Raw genomic sequence first — 17692 nt, 5'->3', positions numbered from 1 at the left:
TCCCTACTCTCTGCGCAGAAGACGCTCTCCGTCGAATAAACCCGGCAGGGGTACGCGGTGAGCCCACAGAAGTGAGCAAGGAAATTCGCAGAAATGATGAAGCGTACGTAACTATCGGTTTCATAAACAGCGGTGAAAGTATTGACGATCTGAAACAAAAATCCTACGGAACCGGAACGGGAGATCGGGGCCACTGCCGCTTCTCACACTCGTCAATGGACAATTTGATAAGAAATATTTCATGTCATATCTGAGAGCCATCCAAAAGCCTTCTTAAGGGGCACTGCGGTGGCTCAGTCTGCGTGTCCGACTCCGGCTCAGGTCGTGATCTCACGGTCTGTGACTTTGAGCCCTGGAACTGCTTCCGATTCTGTGTCTCCCTCTCTCTCTGCCCCTCCCCCACTCACACTCTTTCTCTCTCTCTCTTTCTCTCAAAAATAAATAAATAAACATTTAAAAAATTTTTAGGGGCGCCTGGGTGGCTCAGTCGGTTAAGTGTCTGACTTTGGCTCAGGTCATGATCTCGCGGTTCGCGAGTTCGAGCCCCGCGTCGGGCTCTGTGCTGACAGCTCAGAGCCTGGAGCCTGTTTCGGATTCTGTGTCTCCCTCTCTCTCTGCCCCTCCTCTGCTCACGTTCTGTCTCTCTCTGTCTCTCAAAACTAAATAAGTGTCAAAGAAAAAATTTTTTTTAATGGTCTCAAAAGATACAACTCAAGGCCAAAAGCATTCAGTGCTTAAGGAACGATGGGGGCACGGAGTTTGTAATGCACACAGAAAGCAGTCACAGGTCTTCCTGTGCTGAACAAAATAGCTGCGAAATACATAGAACGAAACTGACAGATACATAAGCAGACGCAGCGAACATCTTGAACACACCTGTCGCAGAAACGAACAGATGAAACAGAAATGCAAGTCAGGCCTACGGAGGATTTGGGGAATGGACGCCCTTCTCCCTAATTGACAAACACATCATGTATTAAGCCACAAAGGAAATCTCAACATTTTCTTTTTAATTTTGAGAGAGAGACAGAGAGAGAGAGAGAGAGATGGCAGGGGAGGGGCAGAGAGAGAGGCAGAGAGGGAGAGAAGCCCAAGCAGGCTCCACACCAGCAGCGCAGAGCCAGAGGTGGGGCTCGAACCCACGAACCTTGAGATCATGACCTGAACTGAAACCAAGAGTTGGATGCTTAACCGACCAGCCACCCAGGCGCCCCAAATCTCAACATGTTCTAAAGCACAGAAGTCACAGGCGGCCAAATTCAGGGACACGGTATAAGAAAAGAAGATGCTGACCAGAGGACAGCATCGATGGAAAACGCCGCCCCCTGAGAAACTGGAGGCAAATCTGGAGAGGAATCGGCAGCACGCCGTGGCGGGCTCACGCAGGGAGAGAATAAGCAGCGATGTAACTACTAATCTGGAGCTGTATGTATCCACAGGACGCCATTCAAAACCTTGACACTGAGGTTCTTTAACACACGAGTTGCAGAAGGACGTGTGTGGTGGGATGCAATACACCCGCTCACCAGCCCCTCTGAGGGCCCAGGGGGCAGTGGTCCTGGAACGGAGTGCGGAGGCTTTCAGTTTTATATAGTTGTTTTTTTTTTTTTAATTGTTTAATGTTTATTTATTTTTGAGAGAGAAAGAGAGACGGAGTGCAAGTGGGGGGAGGGGCAGAGAGAAAGAGAGAGACAGACAGACAGACAGACAGAATCGGAAACAGGCTCCAGGCTCCGAGCTGGCAGCACGGAGCCCAATGCGGGGCTCGAACCCACGGACCGCAGGATCGTGACCCAAGCCAAAGTCAGACGCTTCACCGACTCAGCCACCCAGGTGCCCCAGTTTGATATTTTTGAGGAGAAAAACTACTGGGCAAAGTAAGGCCAAATGTTAAGATCTGGCAGACTCAGATGGCAGGTACGTGGGTGTCGGTGACGCCGGTCTTCACGCTTTTCTGTAGTCTTGAGATATTTCATTTTCTTAAAAAGGAACTGACAGGGAGTGGTTACACACGAGCTAGAGGAGCGTGTGGGGTAATGGAAATGTGCTAAAATTGAGCTGTGGTGATGATTTCACAACCCCGTAAAGTTGCTAAAATCATCACGGTATACACTTACGATTAGTGAATATTGGCATGTAAATTCTACCCCAATGAAGCTGTAGGAAATAAAACAAAATGGAGAATATTTAGGAGAAAAAAGCCACCAGCGGCTTCCAGCCCCGGCTGAGACAAAGCAGGCACGCTCCGCCCCGTCTCTACCACTCATCGCAGCTAACGCTATCACGCAGGGTGAAATAGAGCGATTTTCCGACAGATTGGGGTGAGAAATCAAACCCTGATGAAAGGCTGATAGGAGGGGAATGTCCTGCCCCCCGCCCAGGACCCCTGGCTTAGCTCGAGGTGTTCTGCACCCCAGAACAACACGGTGCGCGTGGCCAAGAGAAGCCCTCCTCTCTGGCCCCTGGCCTGGGAAAGCAGTGCCTTGATGGGTGCAGAGAGGAGGGGAAGATGTCCTGCTTCATTTTCTTCATCTCGGTCTTGCCCCAGAGGCAAACTCCTGCCCGAAACCTGGGCTCCCAGCAAGGTGGGAGCATCAGCTATAACAGCAGAAGCTACTGCTGTCCTCACTGTGGCCCAGAGTGACGCAGGCACAGGACACACGCGGCAGGGGGTGAGGGTCACAACTCCTGCTTGACGGCCAGAGGAGCAGGGAAGGAGGCCTCTGGAGGCCAGGGCACGTGGGCGATAAGAAGGGGGTCAAGAAAGAGATCCCATAAAGCTTTGTATCAAGTTCCAGGCTCACCCCTCGGTTGGACATGTGTGGAAAGGCTTTGAGAATTGAGTCATGGTGTAGACCACTCCCAAGGTCAAAGACTGGACCCAGGGGCATGCAAGTGTGAGATGGGTCCAAATAGCACTACAAAGCCTGAGAACTAAACTCATGCGGGAAGCAGAGCCCACAGGAAGTGGCTCTGAATTTGTGCTCTGCCCTAATCAAGCTGACCTGCCAGCAAAAGCAAAATGAGCAATGTTGGAGAAGATTGTGATAGGATCCAGAATTAAGCAATATTGAAAATGTGTAAAATACAATCCGGAAGTACTCAAACAACAATAATACCAAAGAAAACGGCAAGAACTTGTAAGGTAAAAGATAATAGACAATGCCAACTCTGAGATGACCACCATGTTGAAATGATCAAATAAAGCATTGAAGTCAACTACCATAAATACGCTCCATTAAGTAAGGAAAGCACTCTGGAAACAAAAACAAAGGTGAAAAATTTTCAGCAGAGATTTAAAAACTATGAAAAAGAGTAAAATGGGTATTTACATTTAGAAACACAATAACAGATATAAAAAATTCACCGAATGGGCTTACTAGGAAAATGGTACAGACAGAAGGAGAGTGAACTTGAAGACCAGTATGAATGACAAAGAGGAAAAAAGAGATTGGCAAAGACAGAGACCGGACACCTGCAGGATGCCATCGAGAGTTCCAGCATCTGCATTGTTGGAGTCCCAGAGGGACAGGAGTGAAAGGTTGACAGAAAGAGCATTTGAGGAAATAATGGCTGAAAACTTCCCGAATTTGCTGAAAAATATAAGTTTACAGATTCAAGAAGTCCAGTAAACCTCAAACAGGATAAACTCAAAGAAAATCAAGCCTAAACATCACACTCAAACTGCGGAAAACCAAAGATAAAGAGAAAATTCTCAAAACCATGCAGAGAAAAATGACACATTACACGCAGGGGAACAAGTATTGAGTAGCTGTAAATTTCTCACCAGAAACCACAGAGGCAGAAGACAGTGGCACAGAGCTCAAAGGAGAGGGCTGTTAGCCTTGGATTCCACGGCAGCACATTCCCCACGAAAGAGGGAGAGGTAAGGACATTGTCATACAGAAGCAAAGCAAGAAAATTAGTCCCCAGCAGGTAAGCTCTAAAAGCAATCTTAAGACTTCAAAAATGATACCAGAAATGTGGACATTTAGGAATAAAGACAGAGCAACAGAAATGGGAAATATCTGCGTAAATACAATTTTTGTATTTGGAGGCTACTTTTCTCTTCTTAAGGTCTTTAAAATATGTTGATAAAAATTACAGTTGACTCCTCGGGGCGCCTGCGTGGCTCAGTTGGTTGAGCATCTGACTTGCAGTTCATGGGTTCGAGGTTCACGTCAGGCTCTGTGCTGATAGCTCAGAGCCTGGTGCCTGCTTTGGATTCTGGGTCTCCCTCTCTCTCTAAAAAAAGAAAGAAAGAAAGAGAAAGAAAGAAAGAAAGAAAGAAAGAAAGAAAGAAAGAAAGAAAGAAAGAAAGAAAAAAAGAAAAAAAATTACAGTTGACTCCTGAAAAATGCAGGGGTTCGGGGTGCTGACTGCCACCCCAAAAGTAAAAATCCATGTATGACTTTTGACTTAGTCGATCAAGTCGATTAACACATATTTGTAGGTTATGTTTCATATACTGTATTCTTACAATAAAGTAAGCCAGAGAAAAGAAAATGTTATTAAGAAAATCATCAGGAAGAGGAAATGCATTTACAGTGCTATACTGTATTGATTCTTAAAATCTGCACATAGATGGACTCACACCATTCACACTTGTGTTATTCAGTGGCCAGCTGTATAACATTGTCCGGTGAGGGTTCCATGCATGTAAGATACAAAATACGTGACACACCAGCAAAAGGATGGCAGTAAAGGAATCCGCATGGTTTTTAAGTTCTACCACATTCCCCCAGATGTGGTAAAATACTAATTTTTGAGTAGATAATGCAGTGTATAAGGCACATATTATAAGTTCTAGAGCAGCCAGCGGAACACTTAGTCAGGAAGCCAGCTGATAGATTAAAATGCAAAGCTAGAAACACTCTTACGATCCAAAAGAAAGCAGGAGAAGGAAAGGAAAGTGGAAAACAAAGAGAACAAACAGAAAACAAAGATTTAAACAATAGATCCAAATCCAACCATTCCAATAATTACATTAAGCGTAAATGGCCTAAATATAATGATGGCAAGGCCAACAGCAGCAGATAGGGTTTCTGAAACACGTCCCAGCTCTTCTGGCTGTAAGAAACGCGCTCTGAGTGTGATGGTGCGGGTGGGGAGAGAAGAAGGGAGGGGGAGCTGTACCATGGAAACGCGAATCGGAAGAAAATGGGAAGGACTATGTGCCTGTCAAGCAAAGTAGACGTCACAGCAGTGAAAACCACCAGTTGTGCGGTGGGGCTTTACTTAACGATAAAGGGTCAACCCAGTGAGATGTAAGGATTGTAAACAGGCACACATCTAACACCAGGGCTCACAACACACAAAGAAACGTTAGAGAGCTGAGAGGAAAGGGGTGAACGCCCACTTACAGCTGGAGCCTTCAATGCCCCTCTCAGCGCTCAGTTATAAAAAGCAGACAGGGGCGCCTGGGTGGCTCAGTCAGTGAAGCATCCAGCATTTGACCTCAGCTCAGGTCTTGATCTTAGGGTTGCGAGTTCAAGCCCTGCATTGGGCTCCACGATGGGTGTGAAGCCTACAAAAAAAAAAAAAAAAAAAAAAAGGCAGACAAGTGCAGCGAGCACACAGATCTGAGAACACCATCAGTTAGGACCGAAGACATTCCAGCCAGCAGTCGCGGATGTATGTGTGTCATATTCACCCAGGAGAACTGTCTCCTGGGCCATAAGATAGATGTGAACACATTGAAGAGAAGTGAAATCGTGCTCAGTATGTTCTCTAGCTGTACTGGAATTAAACCAGAAAATAAGCAACAGAAAGATTTAGAAAAATCTCCGAAGAAATAACACACTTCTTTTTCTTTTCTTTTTAAGAGAGAGAACACAAGTTGGAGAGAGGGGCAGAGGGAGAGAAAGAGAATCCCAAGCAGGTTCCACGCCCAGCATGGAGCCCAACATGGGGTCAATCCCATGACCCTGTGATCATGACCTGAGCTGAAATCAAGAGTCGGATGCTTACTGACTGAGCCTCCCAGGTGCCCAGAAACAACAGACTCCTGAGTAATCTGTGGGTGAAATGGAAGCCTCAAGGTAAATTAGAAAATATTTTGGGGCACCCGGGTGGCTCAGTCGGTTAAGCGTCCGACTTTGGCTCAGGTCATGGTCTCGCAGTTTGTGAGTTCGAGCCCCATGTCGAGCTCTGTGCTGACAGCTCGGAGCCTGGAGCCTGCTTCAGATTCTGTGTCTCCCTCTCTCTCTGCCCCTCCCCCAGTCATGCTCTGTCTCTCTCTGTCTCTCAATAATAAATAAACGTTAAAAAATTTTTTTTTCAAAAAAATTAGAAAATACTTTGAATGGAATCAAATGAAATACCACATATTATATCCACAGAATATAGGTACAGCAGTGCCTCGAGGGAAATTTATGGTATTCGATGCACATGTTAGAAATTCAACGACATGGGGCGCCTGGGTGGCTCAGTCGGTTGAGCAACCAGTCCTTGATTTTGGCTCAGGTCATGATCCCAGCATTGTGAGATGGGGCCCTGCGTCGGGCTCTGCACTGGGTGTGGAGCCTGGTTAAGATTCTCTCTCTTCCTCTCTCTTTGCTCCTCTCCCCCATTCATGCTCTGTCTCTTTCAAATTAAAAAAAGAAAAAAAAAAGAAATTCAATGACATGAACGAATCCCAAGCATTACGCCAAGCGAAGAAAGCCAGGGGGAGGTACAGAAAGCCAGCAAAACAGAGACTCAGCGGGCACTGCGAAGATAACGAGATACTATTTCCCACAAGGGCAAATTTGCAAAGACCGATTAAAGATGGTGAGGTAATGAGAGGCAATGGCACGACGTATTTACATGTATAACGTACACACCATTTGCTCGTCTCAGAAGCACCCTTTCCTGACAGCCACAACCGGGACTACAAGGTATTCGTGTCTTTATGGGGACACAATCGGTATAAAATGTAATTGAATTACATCTGGTGACAGGGAAGTGGCTACATAAACCATGGCGTGTCCAGTCTCCAGCACCACAGAGCATTTGAGAGCAGGGCCTGGTGCCAGTGGCTCTGGCAGGAAAGCGGCAGACGGGGAGTCCTGGGGTTCGTGTGAAGGAGTTTCTCCATTCAGGAATAACAGTGTAAGGGGCACCCGGGTGGCTCGGTCGGTTAAGCGTCTGACTTCAGCTCGGGTCGTGAGTTCAAGTCCCGCATCGGGCTCTGTGCCGACAGCCCGGAGCCTGTTTCGGATTCTGTGTCTCCCTCTCTCCGCCCCTCCCCCACTTGCCCTCTGTCTCTCTCTTTCAGAAATAAACATTAAAAAAAAAAAAAAAGAATAACAATGTGAAACCAAGGACATGATGACCCAAACTCTGGAGGCCTTTGCGGGGCACGAGCACAAGAGAGGAGACGAGGCTTTGTATTTCGGAAAAAGCTGAGGCCAGGGATGAGACAACAGAATTCTGGGAATAATTTTCTCCCCTAAGTCAGCCAATACATTCCATTTGCAGTCACTTTCACCAAACCTTCCAGTAAGTCAACTTTATCTCCTCAGGTGCTCTTTGAGGTCGTGGTGGCTGGCCTAACACTGAGCACACAGCCTGTGCCCTCCAGAATGACACAGTCCAGTTCAGGGACAAGCACGTCACAGTGGTATAAGGCAGAACGAGTAGGGATCTGCCAAAGTGGTCCTGGCATGGGGTTGGGGGCAGGGGACAGTCAAGTGATGTAGAAAGGAGGGAGAGATGAGAGGAAGGATGTTTCCATCCCCTTACTGGCCTGGGCACCCCCAGCCCCACTTCCCACCCAGCAGCATCCCCACGACACACAGCACCAAGAGGACCAGAGGGGGCTCCTTTGTGAGAGTTTGAAGATTAAGAAACGTTTTATTGATGGAGAATGTGAGGCAAAGGGTTCCAGGCTCCTTTTATGGTGAATCCCAGGCAGGGCTGCAGCATTTTAGCTGATGCTGGGAGAAGGTTGGAGGCTCAGGCACCACAGCCCACGATGCTGTGTGGGTGTGATGAGCAAGATGTGAGAACTGGGGCCCACCCATCAGAGGAGGCACCAGAGAAAGAACCGCCCAGCACTCAAAAGGCAGAAAGCAAGCTTGGCCCTCGAGAGGGTGTCATGATGGCATTCGGGTCAACAGCATGATTGTGACGACTCTTTCCCAGCTCACACCCCCCTATCTTGCACTCCTTTGCTAACTTCCTTCTGGCCCAGCTCTTGCCTTTTCCTGACCTTTCCCCCATCCTTGCTTTTGTTTTCTTTTTAATTTCTTCCCACCAGTAACTTCCTTCTGCAATGTTGATTCAGCTGTTGCTCCTTTTGTGGGGGAGGCAGGGGTTGGAGGAGCCAGCAGAGACAGCTGCAGAGGCTGGAGGCAAGCACGCTCCAGTGGGGGTGAGAAGAACGGAGCGGAAAACAGTGTTTGCCCTCGTAAGTGCTCCAGATAGTTCTCTCACTGGATCTCCCACAGATCCTTACAAACGGGCAAAAAGTCACTCTGCCACGGCAATGGAGATGCTTACTGTAATCCAGGCCACATAGGTGCTGGGGCAGCCAGGTGAGCATAGAAAGTAGGGAAGATATTTGAGAGGTTAGAGTCATTTCTAGCCACCTACTGTCCTGAATGCTGGCCTAGGTACCCTCATCCCCACTTACCACCCAACTACTACCTTCACGTCAAGCTTCCCTCCATGGGGAAGCATTCCTGGTTTCCTAACTCACCTAAAGGAAGGACAGCTTGAGGGGGCTGCTCAACACTCATCAGAACAGAAAGATTAACCAACAGGCTTGACGCCGAAAACCTGTTGGAGGGCAGAAGAGTTTGGCTCTAAATTCAAAGGAAATTGAGCCAGAAAAAGTTAAGCAATGATCAACTCTGGGGGAAAACCAGAAAGTTGCATAAAGAATAAGATGTAATTATAGAATGTCCACTTGGCTCAGCAGTGCACATTTACGTGGTTAGAATAATAAAAGTACTGAGCCTGGATGAAAAATGAAACTGTTTATTGTTCTACAGAGATGTGAGGGATGGGCAGGGGTGTGAGTAGCTAACATCCTCATCACCACAACAGGCCATAATGCCTTCCCAGGCCCCTAGAATCTAATTTCTCCTTTCGCTACGAATACCAGGCTGACCCATGGGGCTCCAGTAGGCCAAAGGGGCCACCTAGCCCTAACCCAGGTCCCAGGGTCATTCCTCTCCTTATGATGCTTATCAAATTGCCATTTCCTGTTCAGTTTATGGTTTCTACCAATGCCAAATATAGCCAGTTGTGGACATCTTTAGTAGCGTGTGCTCACCAAAAGTCTGTGGTGCCTTTGTCAAAGCAACTTTGCACCTTCTGACCCTATGTTAATTGACTCAGTTTTCATGATTGCCTTCTAAGCTCCTCTTGCCCCAGGGGCCTAGTTTGGGGGCATGTATGCTGAGCTAAGAGAGCAGTTTTCACTTGGGGTCCAACAGACAAGCCACTGGGAGTGGTAGTAGTCTCTCGACACTCAATCCCTTTCCTTCTCTGGGTCTCAGTTTCCCTCACCCCTTCCCTTCATTGTGAGGACAAATGAAGACTTGTGAAAGCATCCCACAAAGGGCCAGGCACACACAGCAGGTGCCCAATAAACGTAAAGTAGCAAATCATAAAAAGATGACAGAGACAAGTTCCCAGCGATATGGAGCTTCCAATACAATTATAGCAAGTTTTTTTTTTTTGTTGTTGTTGTTGTTTGTTTTGGTTTTTGGTGGTTTTTTTTGAGGGGAGTGTCTATATCTGAAATTTTTTCTTGTTGAATTTTCTGCTTCTACCTTTTAACTTTTGAACCTGGGGGGAAACAATTTGCTTTTTCTGCATTGGTTTCTTTGCATGTAATAGATAGGAATTAAATTCTTTCCTCCATTTCCTCCTGGAAATGCAGTGCAAATGAGAACCTGGCTTCCCCGAATGTTGAGAGCATGAAGGAAGGATACAGAGGAAGGCACGGCCACCGAGGCCTCCAGGGCCACTGGGCATGGCAGCACCTGGCCCTGCCCTGCCCCAGAAGGTGGCTTTCAGGGCAGGCTGAGATTTTGGAGGAACATGTGAGAAACTTTCTCACACCTCTTTCCAGCCAGGCTCCCTGGGAAGGTTTCTAGCAGGCTCACTTTCTTTTATTTTTTTCTAAAAGCTTATTTATTTATTTTGGGGAGAGAGAGAGAGAGAGAGAGAGAGAGAGAGAGAGAGAGAGAATATCAAGCAGGCTCCGCACTGTCAGTGCAGAACCCAACGCGGGGCTTGAACTCATGAACCACGAAGGCTCAACTGACTGAGCCACCCGGGCACGGCATACCAGAAAGCTGCCATTTCCCTCCGCCACCAGGGCTTCATGCGTTAGCCAAATGTAATGACCTGTCTCATCCCTGAACTCACCTGTGTTATCTCTCCTGAATGGTCAGTTCTGAAGCCCTCCCTACCTGCCCCTGCATTTCCCATCCTAAAGGGTCCAGCCCGAATGCCGTCTCCCCCACAAATGTGTCGTGTCAGTCGTGTAGAGGTGAGGGACAAGGACCCGGTGGCTGCCTAGCTGTGTGGCTGGGTGACAAGCGGCCCCTTCTGGCCCTAGGCCCCTTGCTGGCCAGCGAGGACAGTGATCACTGGCCTTACATCCCTGGGTGAGTTCCAGGCCAGTGGGGACACAGAACAGCGCCTGGCCCTGAGAAGGTGACCGAGGAGCAGGTCCTGCATGACTTTGGCTTTGCTGGTCGCACGGCTGCAGCAGAAGCTCGACCCCTGTGGCACCCGAGCAGCCACAGACCATCTGTATGTAAATGAGCTTAGCTGCACCCAAAAACAGGCAGAACCCTGCTCTAGACCAGTGACTCTCTGGGGACAGAGGACAGTGTGTGAGAGAGGAGGGACTACACCCAGGACCTGGAAATCCCGGCCTAGGTGCTCGGCTGGGTGCCTGTCAGGAATGCAGACCCACTGGTCCGCGCCCAGCCTGCTGGATCCGGATCCTGGCCTGGGGTGGGGCCTGCGTGACCCACTAACACACACTGTGGTGGTCTGATCATCAGCAGGGGACACAGCCCAGACCGGACTCTGAGCCTCAGGCCCCCACCAGGCCTGCACCCAGAAGGCACTTGGTGCTGGGGAGGAGGCTGACGAGAACATCAGAGCTGGGGGTGGGGCGGGGGACAGAACCGGGAGCACCTGAAGCTGAAGTGAACCCTAGGGGCCTTTTTTCTCTCCGAAGAAAGCTTCTCCCCTGGCCTCTCCCACCAGTTTCCAGTTTCCTCCTCTTCCACAGGGGAGAATGAGGCATCTCAAGTGGCTCCCCAACTCCCCCCACACCCCAGAGGTGGTGATCCATCGTGTGCCTGCCCCACCTGGGTCCACATCACCCTTGCGGGCATCCGGCTGGGGCTGGGAGCCTCTTTCCCAGTCTCCATTGGGAGCACTCTAATGAAGTGCTCCATTTCTGTCCACCTGCTTCCCGTCCCTCCCCTTTGGTTGTGGGCCCCAGTCGAGAGCCCAGAAGGACCTGTCCGGAAAGATCTCACCCTTCTTCACCTGGGGAGACCTTGCAGGCTGGGGAGCAGTCTTCTTCCTCCTTCCTGTTCTGTCCCTCAAGGGAATAGCGGCACCTCTCCCTCGTGGGGCCCCCGGGTCAGTCTTGCTTCTGGAGGCCGCCGGGCAGGGGAGCAGTGGTGGCCCACATGCCTGGGCTCTGGGAAGCCTGGGCTGCAGTCCCGGGTCCCCGCGGGGCTGGTGGCTGCATGGCCGTCGCCCAGTTCCTGAAAGGTGTCTTTTCTATCTGTACAGTGGGGGTGAAGGGTCCGCCTCTCGGGACGCTGAGATGAAGTACCTGAAGCTCTCAGAAGAGCCTGGAAAGACGGGGGCAGGGCAGGTGTCAGGGCCAGGTGCCCAGCCCACTGGGGGCTGATGAATGACAGACAGTAGGAGAGAGGGAGATGTCATTCTGGCAAGGCACCCAGGAGCTGACTGAGTGGGGTGACAGTGAGGTGGAGCAGGGGGAGGGAACACTGGCCCTGACCCAGGTGTGACCCCATCCCCAAGGGGAATTGCCCGCTGAAGGTCACATGGGCTGCAGGCCGGGCCGGGCGGAGCCCCTAGGCTGTGTGCTGCATGGGCACCAGGGAGACCTAACCCTTTCCGCACTTGAGCAACAATGAAAATTCCAAGTCAAAAAAGGCAAGACTCAGAAAGCGGCGGGAAAAGGTGGCAGGAGGCACCTCTGGGCAAGGGGATCAAAGGGATTTTAACTGTTTAAAATAGTTTTCTCTATTTTCTAAATTGTTTACAACAGCCACGTATTAATTTTACAACCAGAAAAGACTATTGACTGTAAATTAACGTTACTCAGACCGTGAAACAAAGGCAGAGAACCTAGCGGTTGCCTAGGCCGGGGAGGGGGGAGGAGAGAGGGTGGAAGGAGAAGCCAGAACCCGAGCTGGAGGGTTTGGGGTGCAGGGCCCTGGGGCCGCCCCCGGAGGGCCCAGGCGGCACTGCTTCCCCTCGGGGCAGAGCAGAGCAGAGCGGGCCTGGAGATCGCGCCTTCCCTGGGCCTCTTCCTCCCGCCCCCTCCGTCACCACTTCCTGCACTCGACCCCGGCATCACGCAGTGAGTCGGACACATTTTTGCCCGAAGAGTTTCCAAATTCGGGAACTCCACGGCCCCAGCCTGTTTGAGCTTCCTGTGGCGTTCCTGGGCGCGGTTCCCACCCCGGGAAGCTGCGCCCACAGGCGCCCAGGTCGGGGACCTGCCGCGCCGTCCAGGAGCCAAGAGGAGGCGCCAGTGCCCCACTCCCGGAAATTCGTCTGGTTATGGAGATGCTCAGACGACAAACGGCCCCGCAGAGATTCAAACCGGCCATTTTAACTCCAGAAGTCCCTGAAGCAAAGCCAAAGTTCACGGGGTGGAGGCCACCACGAACCCAGCTCTCTGCTCTCCGCCCAGCGTGTCAGGTGCCCACCCGCCTGGGGCCAGGGTCGCCAGGACCGAGTCACCTCTGTCGGGCAGTACGACCGAGGGGCAGCTGTGCACGAGTGCCGACGTGACCCCCATCGCCCTGACGCAGCCACCCTCCGGCCGTGCCCCCTGGGTCTCCAGGAAGGGCCTCTCAGGGAACCGGGCCGGGCAGAGGACGGCGGGACTCGGAGCCTGACTTAGTCTTCCAATTTGTAGCCGGTGGATCCAGCCCACCGTGCACAGAGCGGGGTACGTCTCAGCCGCCCGCCTGTAGCGGGGTGTCCCATGCTAGTCCCCGATGCTAGGAAGGGTCCCGAAGATGGAGGAGAGGGAAAGGGAGCTGCCCTCTCAGCCCGTCACCCCAAGCACCCAGGTCGGGCAGGAAGGGCTGGGGTCAGACGCAGGGTTTTGCCCCTGCCAAGCCCACCCCCGACACCAAGAGTCCCCACGCCCCAACCTGAGCTGAGAAGCAGGACGTGTTTGCCGCCTATCTTCTATGGGCCACTGGAATCTACGGAGTGCGCTGCGGGCAGGTGCTTCCTGGGGCTCTGCCGGTCTCCTCAAGAAGCCTACGCTGGCAGCCCCATTGTAGAGATGGGTAAACAGGCTCAGACGTTCCTGATGCGAAACTGTCGGGGGGTCGCCTGGGTGGCTCAGTTGTTGAGTGTCTGACTTCGGCTCAGGTCATGATCTCGTGGGTCGTGAGTTCAAGCCCCACGTTGGGCCCCCTGCTGTCGGCGCAGAGCCAGCTTCAGATCCTCTGTCCCCTTCTCTCTGCCCCTCCTCCACTCATGCGCGCTCTCAAAAATAAAGAAAACATTAAAAAAAAAAAAAAGAAAATGTTGGGGTCAAGGAAGAATTCTTGAGGTGTCTTCGGTGCAAAAAAGGTAGTTTTTTTTAAAGCACGGGGACAGGACCTGTGGGCAGGAAGAGCTGCACTGGGGCTGTGAGGGGTGACTGATCATATACTTTCAAGTTGGGAGGGGGTCAGGGACAGGGTAGTCTCTACGGATTTGGAAGCAAAGTTTCAGGACCTTGAGGGGCTTGCTGCTGTTAGGAAAAGGTCATTTACTGTCTAGTAAAACCTTACTCGGGAGACCCTTCAGATGTATACCAGGGGCCATATGCTTGGAGGAAGACGGCTAACCTATACCTTTGGCAGGTGTGTGTTTGTGTGTGTGTGTGTGTGTGTGTGTGTGTGTGTGTGTGTGTTAGAGATAAAGGAAGTTTCCAAGGGGTTTTTACAGGATCCTGGAGGTTGGGCTAATGTCAAACTAAGGTTGCCTTTTACCCCAGCAAAGAATTAACATAGAGGCATCTAAACTCCCAGAGGGAGGTCACTCTGCCCGTCCCAAGTACTTGTCAATGGCTCGAAGTTATAAGGAAGTTTAATTTTCTTCTTTAGCCTTTGTTCTCCACATCAGTGCCTACCTTGCCTAAGTCGCTCCGATGCCTGGCCACCTCCCTGGGTGCGTGCGACCCGGATCTTCCTTTTCTGAGTGAGGCCCCAGCATCCTGAGACACCCCCCTCCCCAATCCGGCCAGGCAGGGCTGAAGGGAGCCGAGTGCACGGGGAGAGGAGCTGGAGGACCTGGTTGGCGGGGCGGGGCGCTGCCGCCGGGAGGCTGGTGGCCACCCCCGTGACCACCCCAGGAAGGACGTCCTGACCCTGGGCACGTGGCGAGGGCAGGGTTAGGAGTCCATGTCCCAGGGCCGTGACTGCGCTCGCCAAGCTGCAAGGGGCCGCTCTCAGCGCAGCTTCCGGGGGTCTGGGAAACCGGCTGCTTCGCCAGGAAGTCCCTCCGCGAGGGCCCGGGGGACACCGAAGAGCGGCGGGGCCGCCTGCACCTCCCGAGGGCCCCCCCCCCCCCACCGACCCCGGCGCCCCGAGGTCTTGAGGCCGCTGCCCAAGGGCGGGTCCTGGGGAAGCGCGTCCCCGCAGCCCCGCGTCTGCGCCCGGCGGCCAGCCCAGCTCCGCTCCGTCCGACGCCCCGCGAGCGCCCTCACGCGACGAAAGAACGAGTCGGCGAGAAAGCAGAGACTCCGGGTCCCGCAGGGAGGGGGCGGGCGGAGACGCGGCTGAGCCGTGGGAAGGGCGGAGCGGCGGGGAGGGCGGGCCAGGGTGGCCTTGGAGCGGAGGTCGCGGCCTGGGGGCCCCTCTGGGGAGGTAGGGGTGCTGCAAGCAGAGACGGAGAGCAGGGCTAGAGGCAGGAGCCCCGGGGTGGGGGTGGGGGACTTGGGGTAGAGAGAAGGGGGCTGTTGGGTTGAATGTGGCAGGGAGAGGGGGAGCCAGAGAAGATGACACCTCGTTTTTTGGCTCGGGCAGCTGCGTGGGTAGCGTTCGTTGGAAGGCAGATATACTGCTGGGGCAGGGACAGATTGGGATCAGAAGCAAGAATCCGGTTTTGAGATTTTCACTACATTTTCAGGTGAGATGGAGAGATCCAGCTGCAGATGGCAACGTCAGGATAGCACGATAGGGTGTGGAAAGCACGAATAGGATGAGGAAATCCAGAGGGACCATGGGACAGATGGAGAGAGAAGGGGCCCCAGGACTCTCAACGACTCCCAACTGATTCATTTTGTTGGACTTTGTTTTCCCTTTATCGAGAAAGCTTGCATTGCACAGAAGAGGCAAAAAGCAAACCCTAAAATTGAAGCTGTCCCTCAGGCCTTGAGCTGGCCGGGTGCTAAGATCACCACTGGGTTAGACAAGGGACCGCGTCCCTGGAGCCGGGAGCCAAACCTTGGCCTCCCTGCCTCCCAACGGCTCAGGAGAGGAGGCGGGTTGGATGTAGAGGATACCAGTGGGTTAGCGATTGGGTCATCAATGCCGGAACCCTTAGAACGGAGCTCCTGCTGCAACGTTCCCTCCCTCCCTGCACGGACTGCCAAGCGGCACGATCCTCCGGGTGCCCGCTGAGTTTCACCTGTGCCGATGCCCTCTTATCAATGAGCTCATCTTTGCATTCGCATGACCTCAGTAATCACCTCTGCATTCTCATATTATATCATGGCACAGCTGTGGACCTGCACTGTGGCACGGCACCAGAGAACAAGGCTTCTCTCGTGACACCCTCTGAAAGAAGTCGTAGGTGCTGCTGGATGGGTGTGGACTGGGTTGTGGGTGCCACCTTCTCCACATTCTAGAAAGCCATCTGCGGGGCTGACTGACACCCACTGCATCCAGAAGTACAACCAGTGCTGTTCACAGCCGGGCAAGAGGTTCTAGCTAAAGGAAGCTGGGTTCTCCTTTAGACCAGCCTGGTCTGGCAGATGCTGGTCAGACATCCACGCTGGCCACCGGGCAGGTAATAGCAGGACAGCTTTTACAGAGTGGGGAATGCTAAGCCTGGGAAGGGCTTCTGGGGTTTCTTCCAGTGACACATTTCTCTGTGGCTTCAGACTGGGTCCGTACTATGAAGTCACCCCTGTGTGTTCTGGTCTGATGTCTCTGAGGTGCCTTCTTCATCTACAAATGGCCTCATTCACTGTTGGAATGTTCTGGAACTGGATAGGTTGGTTCCTGCATGGCGTGGCCAGAGACCACCCTGAACGGGACCTGCTATCAATCCAAGTAGGGCGTGTCCACTTGCCACGGTTTTGCCTTTTCTAGAGCATCATATCCTCAGTAAAGCCTGGAATATATAAGTGGATATGAATTCCAGCTGGTTATGTGGCCTTGAGTAAATCACAGATCCTGTCATCTTGGCCTTAAGCGGCCCATGTGGTCATGTGTCCAACCCCCGCTGGGTGAGTACCTCTGTGTCCTTCCTGAGAAATGGCACCTAGCTTTGCCTACAGCAGAATCCTCTCCGAAATCCATTTCGTGTGGATGGATTTCCACCAGGCTCCTGGACAGGGTTGAGTGGTGAGTGCGAGCACCCAGGACCTTTTCAGTGTTGGGGGGGAAGAAGGGGGGAGACAGAGTGTGGCCGCTGCTCTGGCTGAGTCTGGACTCCTGTGTGGCCCCATCCATATCCTGGTTTGTGCTATACTTTGCTCTAGATTCGCCGGCTTTCTGTCTCCAACAGCACAGTGGGCTCCTTGAGGATGGGCGTCACACCCACCCAGAGGTTGTTTTCCTGAATGCACCATCTGGGTTGGATACGTGGGAGCCCCTGAGCTCAGAAAGCAGAAGGCGCCTGTCAGAAGAGCAGGACTCACTCAGGTCCTGGTCCCGGAGCTTCCCAGCCTGCGATCTGGCATCGCTTTACCATTTAAATGGTCAAGTTACACCAGTCTCAAGGAATCGTTCTGGGGAGTAAATGAAACCATGTAGAAAAAGGTGAACACGAAATAAATGTTCAATTAGAGTTAATTAACTTAATTAAGCTAATCAAAGTTAATTAAGACAAATGGACTAGATCAATCAAGGGTTGTTGGGGTGCCCTTAGATTCAACCATATTCCCTCTCAGTTCCCCACTTTAGTCCCCCCTCCCTCCCCTCGCCCTGTCCTGACTCTCGTTTTGCTCCCACGGTGCTTTTGGAGGGCACAAGGGCTGTGTAGCAAACACACTCATGTATTTTTTTTTAATGTTTATTTACTTATTTTTGAGAGCGTGGGCAGAGAGAGGGAGAGAGAATCCCAAGCAGCTGTCAGTACAAAGCCTGGGGCTTGATCCCACAAACCGGGAGATCATGACCTGAGCAGAAAGCAAGAGTCCCACACTGCACAGGCTGAGTCAGGCATCCCAACACACTCGTGTATTTTCAACGTGCTTGGTCCCCGACCCGGCGGTACCCATCATTCTCCCAGGTGC

General features: G+C 52.0%; 1 long non-coding RNA gene across 1 annotated transcript; it reads right to left on the bottom strand.

Annotated features, from left to right (window-relative positions):
• Positions 1-5202: 5202 nt before the first annotated feature.
• LOC128777212 (uncharacterized) lies at positions 5203-12059 on the bottom strand. The gene is made up of 2 exons (XR_008422388.1): positions 11509-12059; positions 5203-5527 (listed from the first exon to the last, which is right to left on the bottom strand). It is a non-coding gene; the product is annotated as an uncharacterized LOC128777212 (long non-coding RNA).
• Between the last annotated feature and the right edge of the window lie 5633 nt (positions 12060-17692).

Source organism: Panthera pardus, unplaced genomic scaffold (genome assembly GCF_024362965.1).
Source record: "Panthera pardus isolate Hobbes unplaced genomic scaffold, ASM2436296v1 HiC_scaffold_16, whole genome shotgun sequence".
Taxonomy (NCBI): domain Eukaryota; kingdom Metazoa; phylum Chordata; class Mammalia; order Carnivora; family Felidae; genus Panthera; species Panthera pardus.
The sequence above is the reverse complement of the archived record's forward strand: the minus strand, read 5'-3'. Positions and strand labels throughout refer to the sequence as shown.